This window comes from Trachypithecus francoisi, unplaced genomic scaffold (assembly GCF_009764315.1).
Source record: "Trachypithecus francoisi isolate TF-2019V2 unplaced genomic scaffold, Tfra_2.0 Lachesis_group6, whole genome shotgun sequence".
Taxonomy (NCBI): domain Eukaryota; kingdom Metazoa; phylum Chordata; class Mammalia; order Primates; family Cercopithecidae; genus Trachypithecus; species Trachypithecus francoisi.
The window spans coordinates 55,047,503-55,055,508 of NW_022681471.1; the positions used below are offsets into that span (position 1 = coordinate 55,047,503).

The 8,006-nt window shown below is 33.9% G+C and overlaps 1 pseudogene; it reads right to left on the bottom strand.

Moving 5' to 3' along the window:
• Positions 1–5,962: 5,962 nt before the first annotated feature.
• On the bottom strand, positions 5,963–6,689 carry LOC117077428 (annotated as a pseudogene).
• Between the last annotated feature and the right edge of the window lie 1,317 nt (positions 6,690–8,006).

An 8,006-nucleotide genomic window follows, 5' to 3' on the forward strand; every position in this document is an offset into this window, starting at 1 on the left:
ATTTTAGCATAATAACAAAAAAGATGCATTGAAGAGTGTAGGAAGGACAATCTTGCATTGCCTGCATCAATGCTGCCTCAACACCAGGCATAATGAAAAGAAAAACTATCCAATTGGAGGAGGGAGAAGGAAGTGTGCCAGAGACTGTGCCTTGGAAGCGAGTGCCAGTATGCCACAGTAAAACACAGCACTGGGTAGAAACTCCATCATTCCTGATTTCAGATTGGTGATCACGAAAAGAGCTTCCAGACCTGCCTCAATGTCAGAAGGGAATCTACCACCCAAGCAGAATGGAGTTGAGTCCCAGCCCACACCATCACCAGCTGATTTAAGTGGCTCAGTGCAAATAAATTTTAGTGCCAGAATGGCAAACTTATGCATAGGATGCCCTCTAGTGCTGAAATGGCTGCAGTGAGCACAGGCTTAGAGAACATAATTAGTCGCCTACAAATTCCTGAAAGACCCTCTGAAAAGGACAAGTATAAACATGGTCAGACTGAGAAGAGTGTAGTAAACACCTAATTATTATTCAATGTCCAAGTATCAATATATGTCAAGAAGCATCCAGAATATTCGCAGAAATATGACCTCACCAAATAGAATAAATTAGGCACCAGTGATCAAATCTGGAGAGATGGAGGTACATGATTTCTTAGATCTCTTAGATAGGGAATTTAAAATAAGCATTTTGAAATAACTCAACAAACTTCAAGAAAACACAGAGAAATAATACAGAAACATATCAGATAACTTTAACAGAGAGATTGAAATTTAAAAAAAATGAAACTGAAATTCTAAAGCTGAAAAATACAGTAAAAAAAAAATATGTATAAAATATGCATGAAAAGGTCTCTACAAAGGAATTGACCAAGCAGAATAATCAGTAATGTCAAAGACAGGCCATTTGAAAATGCTGTCAGAAGAGATAAAAGAAAAATAAAGAATGAAGTAATCTCAGCACTTTGGGAGGATGAGATGAATGGATTGCTTGAGCCTAGGTGTTTACAAAATTTTGTTTAAAAGACTAAAAGACAAAACTATTAAAAGGATTAATGCTTACAACAATTTGTTAACGAAGACAATTTAAAAAGATGTAAATTGAAATATCTAACTTCAAAATGTGAAAGTATTAAAGTGTACATTTTTTGTTTGCATCTTTTATTTGTGATCAAAGTTAAGTTGTTAGCATTTTGAACAATTTATAACCATATTTTTATTAGCATCATGGTAGCCATAAGGCAAAAATCTATAATAGATATACTAAAAATAAAAAGCAAGGAACCAAAAAATACTATGAGAGAAAAGCACTTAACCACAAAGGAAGACAGTAAGAGAGGAAGAAAGAAAAAGAGATTTACAAAACAACCAGAAAACAAATAACAAAATAGTAGTAGCAAGACTTTACCTATCAATAGTAACATTAAATGTAAATAGGTTAATTCTCCAATTTAAAGACATAGAGTGGTTGAACGGATAACGAAGAAAACTCAACTATATGCTGCCTACAAGAAACTCACTTTACCTAGAAGGACACACATGAACTGAAAGTAAAAAAATGGAAAAAGATACTTTATGGAAATGAGCATAAAAAGAGCAAGAGTATCTATACTTGTACCAATAAAGTAGACAGTAAATCAATCATGGTAAAAAAGACAAATAGATCATTATATAATGATCAAGTAGTCAATATAGCAAGAAGATATGACAATTAAAAATATGTATGCACCCAACACTGGAGCACCTAAATTTATAAAGCAAACATTGATAGAGTTAAAGGGAGTGAAAGGAGTTAATGGCGATACAATAATAGTAGGGAACATCAACACTCCACTTTCAGCAATGGACAGATCATCCAGATGGAAAATAGAAAGAAAATATATCAGAGTTAAACTGCACTCTAAATGAAATAGACCTGGCAGACATTTAGAGAACATTCCATCTGACAGCTGTAGAATATACATTTTTCTCAACAATACGTGGAACAGTGTCCAGGACATATCATATGTTAGACCAGAAAACAAGTTTTAACACATTTTAAAAAGTCAAAAATTTATTTAGTATATTTTCTGACCACAATGGAATAAAACAAGAAATAAATAACAGGAAGAGCTTCAGAAACTGTACAAATACATGAAAATTAACACAAGCATGAACAACCAATGAATCAATTTAAACATTAAAAATGAAATTTAAAACATTCCTGGATACATCCAACCAGTCAAGATTGAGTCAGGAAGAAATAGAAAACCTGAACAGACCAATAATAAGTAACACAACTGAAGCAGTAATAAAATAAATTCTATCAAAGGAAAGCTCGAGGGTTAACGTTTTCACTACTGAATTCTACCAAACACTTAAAGTAGGACTAATACCAATTATACTCAAAAAATCCCCAAAAATTAAAGAGGATGAAATACTTCCAAACTTATTTTACAAAGACAGCATTACATTGGTACCAACACCAGATAAAGACACAATAAAAAAATAGAAACGTACAGGGTAATCTATCTAATGAACATAGATGCAAAAATATGCAACAAAATACTAGCAAACCAAATTCAACAATACATTTAAAAGACCGTTTACCATGATCAAGTGGGATTCATCCCAGGGATGCAAGGATGGTTCAACACACACAAATCAATAAACATGGTACATCACATTAACAGAATCAAGGACAAGAGCCACATGATTATTTCAATAACTGCTGAAAGGCATCTGTTAAAATTTGGCATTCTTTTATGATAAAAACTACCAACAAATTGGGTATAGAAGGAACATACCTCAACAAAATAAAAGCCATGTGTGGCAGACTCACAGCTAATGTTCTACTGCATTGTGGAAAGTTAAAAGCTTTTATTCTAAGATCTGGAATAAGATCTATATGCAACTGTAAATTAGTATAGACATTTTAAAAAACAATATGGAGACTTCTCAGAAAACGAAAAATAGAACTGCCATATTATGCAGCAGTCCTAATATTTGGTATGTATCTAAAAGTAATGAAATCAGTATATTAAAGAGATACCTGCATTCTCATGTTTATTGCAACACTACTTATAATAGCCGAGAAATGAAATCAACTTAAGTGCCCATCTACAAATAAATGAATAAAAAAGATGATATGTACATATATACACACACATATGTATATGTATATATACACATATATTGTTTTATATGTATAACATTGCTTATATATAACATTGTTTCATATATATACCATTGTTTTATATATATAATATATATAACAATCAAATATGATTTAGCCATAGAATATGATAAAATCCTGTAATTTGAAGCAACATGGATGAAACGAGAGGACATTATGCTAAGTGAAATAACCCAGGCACAGAAAGACAAATACCATGTGATCTTACTTATATGTGGAATCTAAAAACGTTGATCTCAGGGAAGGAAGACTAAATTCTGGTGCTCTATTACATGAAAGGGTGATTATAGCTAATAATGAATTGCATATTTCAAGATAACTAGAAGAGAGGATTTTGAGTGTTACCACAAATTTGAAAAATGTTTAAAGTGATCAATGAGCTAATTACTCTGATTTGATCATTACACTATGTATACCTGTAATGAAACACCACACTGTACCCCATAAACATGTACAATGATTATGTATTAGTTATAAATAAAACATACAAAAGACAATATTGTATTCCTCAAATACTTCACATTTAGATATTTGGGTATTAATGTTAACCTATTTATATATTTCTAAATTTTATTTAATAATATCTTTTTATGAATTTTGCATCTAAGTTTATGAGATACATTGACTTGTATTTCTTCCCTCTTTTCAAACGTCCTTGTTAGATTTAAATAGATGTTATCTGGCTCATAAAATCAGTGGAGAGTGTTTCTTTTTCTTTTTATTGGAATTGCATGTAATATAGGTGTAATTTCTTTACTAAAATATGGAAAAAATTTCCAGTGAAGCCATCTGAGGCTTGAGTTTTCTTTGTGGGAAGATTTTATTTAAGAATTTAATTTATCTAATAGATATGACTATTTATATGTCCTATTTTCTTATGTCAGCTTTAACAAGGTATGTTTTTCAATGATTTTTTCTGTATCATTCAATTTTATTTGCAAAATATTTTTCATAATGCTTTTATTATCTTTTTAATGCTTCTGTGATTGGTAATGCTGCCTCTTTTTATTTCATGATTCAATACATTATGACATCTCTTTCCCTTTTTTCACCTTGATTTGGCTTGTTAGGAGTTTATCAGTTTTATTCATATTTTCAATGAACTAAATTATGTCTTTATTGATTTTCTTTATTTTGTCTACTATTTCATTGATTTTGATTACATTTCATGATGGTTTACACTGAGTGTCAACTTGATTGGATTGAAGGATGCAAATTATTGATCCTGTGTGTGTCTATGAGGGTGTTGCCAAAAGAGATTAACATTTGAGTCAGTGAGCTGAAGAAAGCAGACCCACCCTTAATCTGGTGGGCACAATCTAATCAGCTGCCAGCGAGTATAAAGCAGGCAGAAAAAAGTGAAAAGATGAGACTAGCCTAGCCTCCCAGCCTACATCTTTCTCCTGTGCTGGATGCTTCCTGCCCTCAAACATCAGACTCTAAGTTCTTCTGCTTTGAGATGCAGACTGGCTCTCCTTGCTCCTCAGCTTGCACACAGCCTACTGTGGGACCATGTGATTGTGTAATAAACTCATATATATATATATATATGTATATATATCCTATTAGTTCTGTCCCTCTAGGAACCCTAACTGGTATATAATTTTATTAATTCCTCCTTCTACTTTTTTGAGGGAGTTAATTTGCTGTTATTTTTTAACTGCATGAGGTGGAGGCTTACATCATTTTTTTAAAATTTCAACTTCTATTTTATGTACAGGAGGTACATGTTTAGAGTTATGGCATGGGAACATTGTGTGATGCTGTGGTTTGGCGTATGGATCCCATCACCCTGGTATCGAGCAGAAAATCCAACAGGTAGCTTTTTGACCCACTCAATTCTCTCCTCCCTTCAGCAGTCCACAGTGTCCATTGGTCTCATATTTATGTCCTATATCATTCATATTTAATGTTTCCTTTTTTCTCTTACATCTTTAATGTTTCCTTTTAATCTTGCATCTTTTCTCAGCAGAGTTTTTACTGCATCCTGCATATATTCAAACATTACATTTTATATTCTTTTGTTTCAAAAATTTTCAAAAATATATCGTGGGTTTTTTGATTTGAGGATTAATAGAAGTAAATGCTTTTAATTTTCAAAAATATGAGTTTTGAAGTTTTGCATTATGTTATTAGTATCTAGCTTAATTTCACTATCATCAGAAAGAAGACACTGTATGATTTCAGTCTTTATTTTAAGTTAATGGTGTTTTTAACTGGAAAAAATACTATCATTTACAACTTGGAATGGATGTAAATTGTAATTTCTTGAACAACAATGTTGATGGCTGTGCTGAAGTCCACAGCCACAGCCTATTCTGCTGGCTCCAAGTTATGGTTCAGAAGATTTTAAAAAGAGAGTCCAAAGATGCTCCATTGGTAAAGGTTTCTTATTAAAATTTTGTGTGGACAGTGACAACCTGACACCTGTTTCACTCTAGAACAATGTAGACAATGCTAAACAAACATACACGGGCATGCCACCAGAGTGTGTCATTGTCACTATGGGTCAGAGCACATGAAGTACAAGAGGACGATCCTACTAGTGGGGCCACGTCTCATGGTTTATCCTTCACCCATTTTTCTGCGTGTCATCCTGAGGTAAACAAATTTTAAGTGTGTTTGTTTTCAGTAAACCAGCTATGACAATTTATACTAAACAAATTGAACTAGAACACATTTGAATAGGTTTTTAATTTGTTTTTCCACTTTTCGTTTTTAATACAAATGCCTGACTGTGCTCAATCGTCAATCTGCATGCGTAAAATACTGGCCGCCCCGAACAGTGTATTAATCATTAGCAAATGGCACTTTAAGGAGTCCTTATCATTAAGGTAGTACAAGTATTTATATTGTAAAACTGATGTGTAGCTTGATCTTTAGGGGACAGGACCATCGACCAATACATACAGATTTTGTGTGTGGTCAGAAGGTAGTTTTGACATTCAGTTTTGCTATGTAGAAATAAATAAATGAACTTTTTTCTTTTTTCTATTTTTTTAAAAGAGATAAGTAAAAGATTCAATTTGATTTTTCTAGAAGGGAGAAAAAGGAGTTGAAAATAGGTCTTCATTTTGCAGTCATCATCTGTATGAATTCTTCATAGTTGACTTGTCAGTCTCTATCAATATCTGCTTCTCTGATCATTTCATCTACTTCTTCATCTGTTAGTTTTTCTCCTGTCTGTCATGAGGTGACATAGTTCTGCTGGCACTGGTGTAACTATTACCGTCCTTGTCAAAGACTCAGAATGCCTCATGAATTTCTTCTTTACTATCTGTATCTTTCATTTTTCTAGCCATCCATCATAACCAAAAATTCGGAAGTCAATGGTGTCATTATCATTGGCATCCACTTCGTTGATCATATCCCGCAATTCGTCTTCTGTTGGTTCTGACCCAGTGACTTCATGACAGTTCCAGGTTCCTTTGTTGTGATGGTGCCATCGCCATCTTTATTCAATAGAGAAAGTTTCCTTGAATTCAACAATCTGTTCTTCCGTCAGCTGATCAGACATGGTGCCAGCGAAGGGAGGAAAAGAAGAGGGAGCGAGGTGGCTGCACCATCGCAGGGACTGAGATGGCGAGGGTGTGTCTCCGATGCTGCTGTTGCTGCTAAGGCGCGCTATATGCACTGTGCCACCGCCACTTCCTGGCGTCGCGTCCAGGAGACCCCTAGCACCAATGCCAGATTTCAGTCTTTTTAAACTTGTGGAGACTTGCTTATTGCCAAACATATAGTCAATTATGGTAAATATTCTAAATGCACTAGAAAATAATGTGGAATTTCTTATTGCTAGGTGCAATGCTCTCTATATATTAATTAGGTCAAAATTGCTGTATATGTTCTTTAAATTGTTTTTATACTTACTAGTTTGTTCCTGCCTGTTCTCAATAATTGATGGTATTGAGTGAAATAAGTTAAAATAACTAACTATTATGTGTGTGTGTGTGTTTCATTTTTATTTATTTATTTATTTATTTGAGACAGAGTCTCGCTCTGTTGCCCAGGCTGGAGTGCAGTGGCGCGATCTCGGCTCACTGCAAGCTCCGCCTCCCGGGTTCACGCCATTCTCCTGCCTCAGCCTCCCAAGTTGCTGGGACTACAGGCGCCCGCTACCGCGCCTGGCTAATTTTTTGTATTTTTAGTAGAGACAGGGTTTCACTGTGGTCTCGATCTCCTGACCTCGTGATCCGTCTCGGCCTCCCAAAGTGCTGGGATTACAGGCGTGAGCCACCGTGCCCGGCCGTGTGTGTGTGTTTTTAATTTCTCTTCAAAGATTTGCTTGCTTTTCTTTTAAATACTTTGGGCCTTTATTTTTATTGTATATAAATGTAGGATAATTAGATATTTATGTTGAATGAGCATCTTAGCATTGTAAAATGCTCTTCTTTATCTGTAGCAATTCTTTTTATCATAAACTGTTTTGTTTATATTAGAATAACTTCATAAGTTTTATTTTTTAAGTCCTTCAATCTTGTTTTTAAGACATGTCTCTTATAGAGTGACTTACATAAGCTTTTACAAATCCAAACAGAAAGTATTTTTCTTTTTAAAAATGTACTTATTCATTTTAATTTTTATTGCAGTAAAATATACATACAGAAAAGCACAAAACTATGAGTGTATAATTTTTAAGTTTTTACAAACTAAGCAAACTATTGTAGCCTCCAAGTAGATGAAGGAAAAGAACATGACTAATAACTCAGAATCCCTATTTGTCTGCATCCTTTTCAGTCACTACTCTTCCAAGGGTAATTACCTCCTGACATTTAAGAGAATTAAATAGGTTGATTATCTCAACGAGTAAGATCAGCAACTGGACCCCTCATTC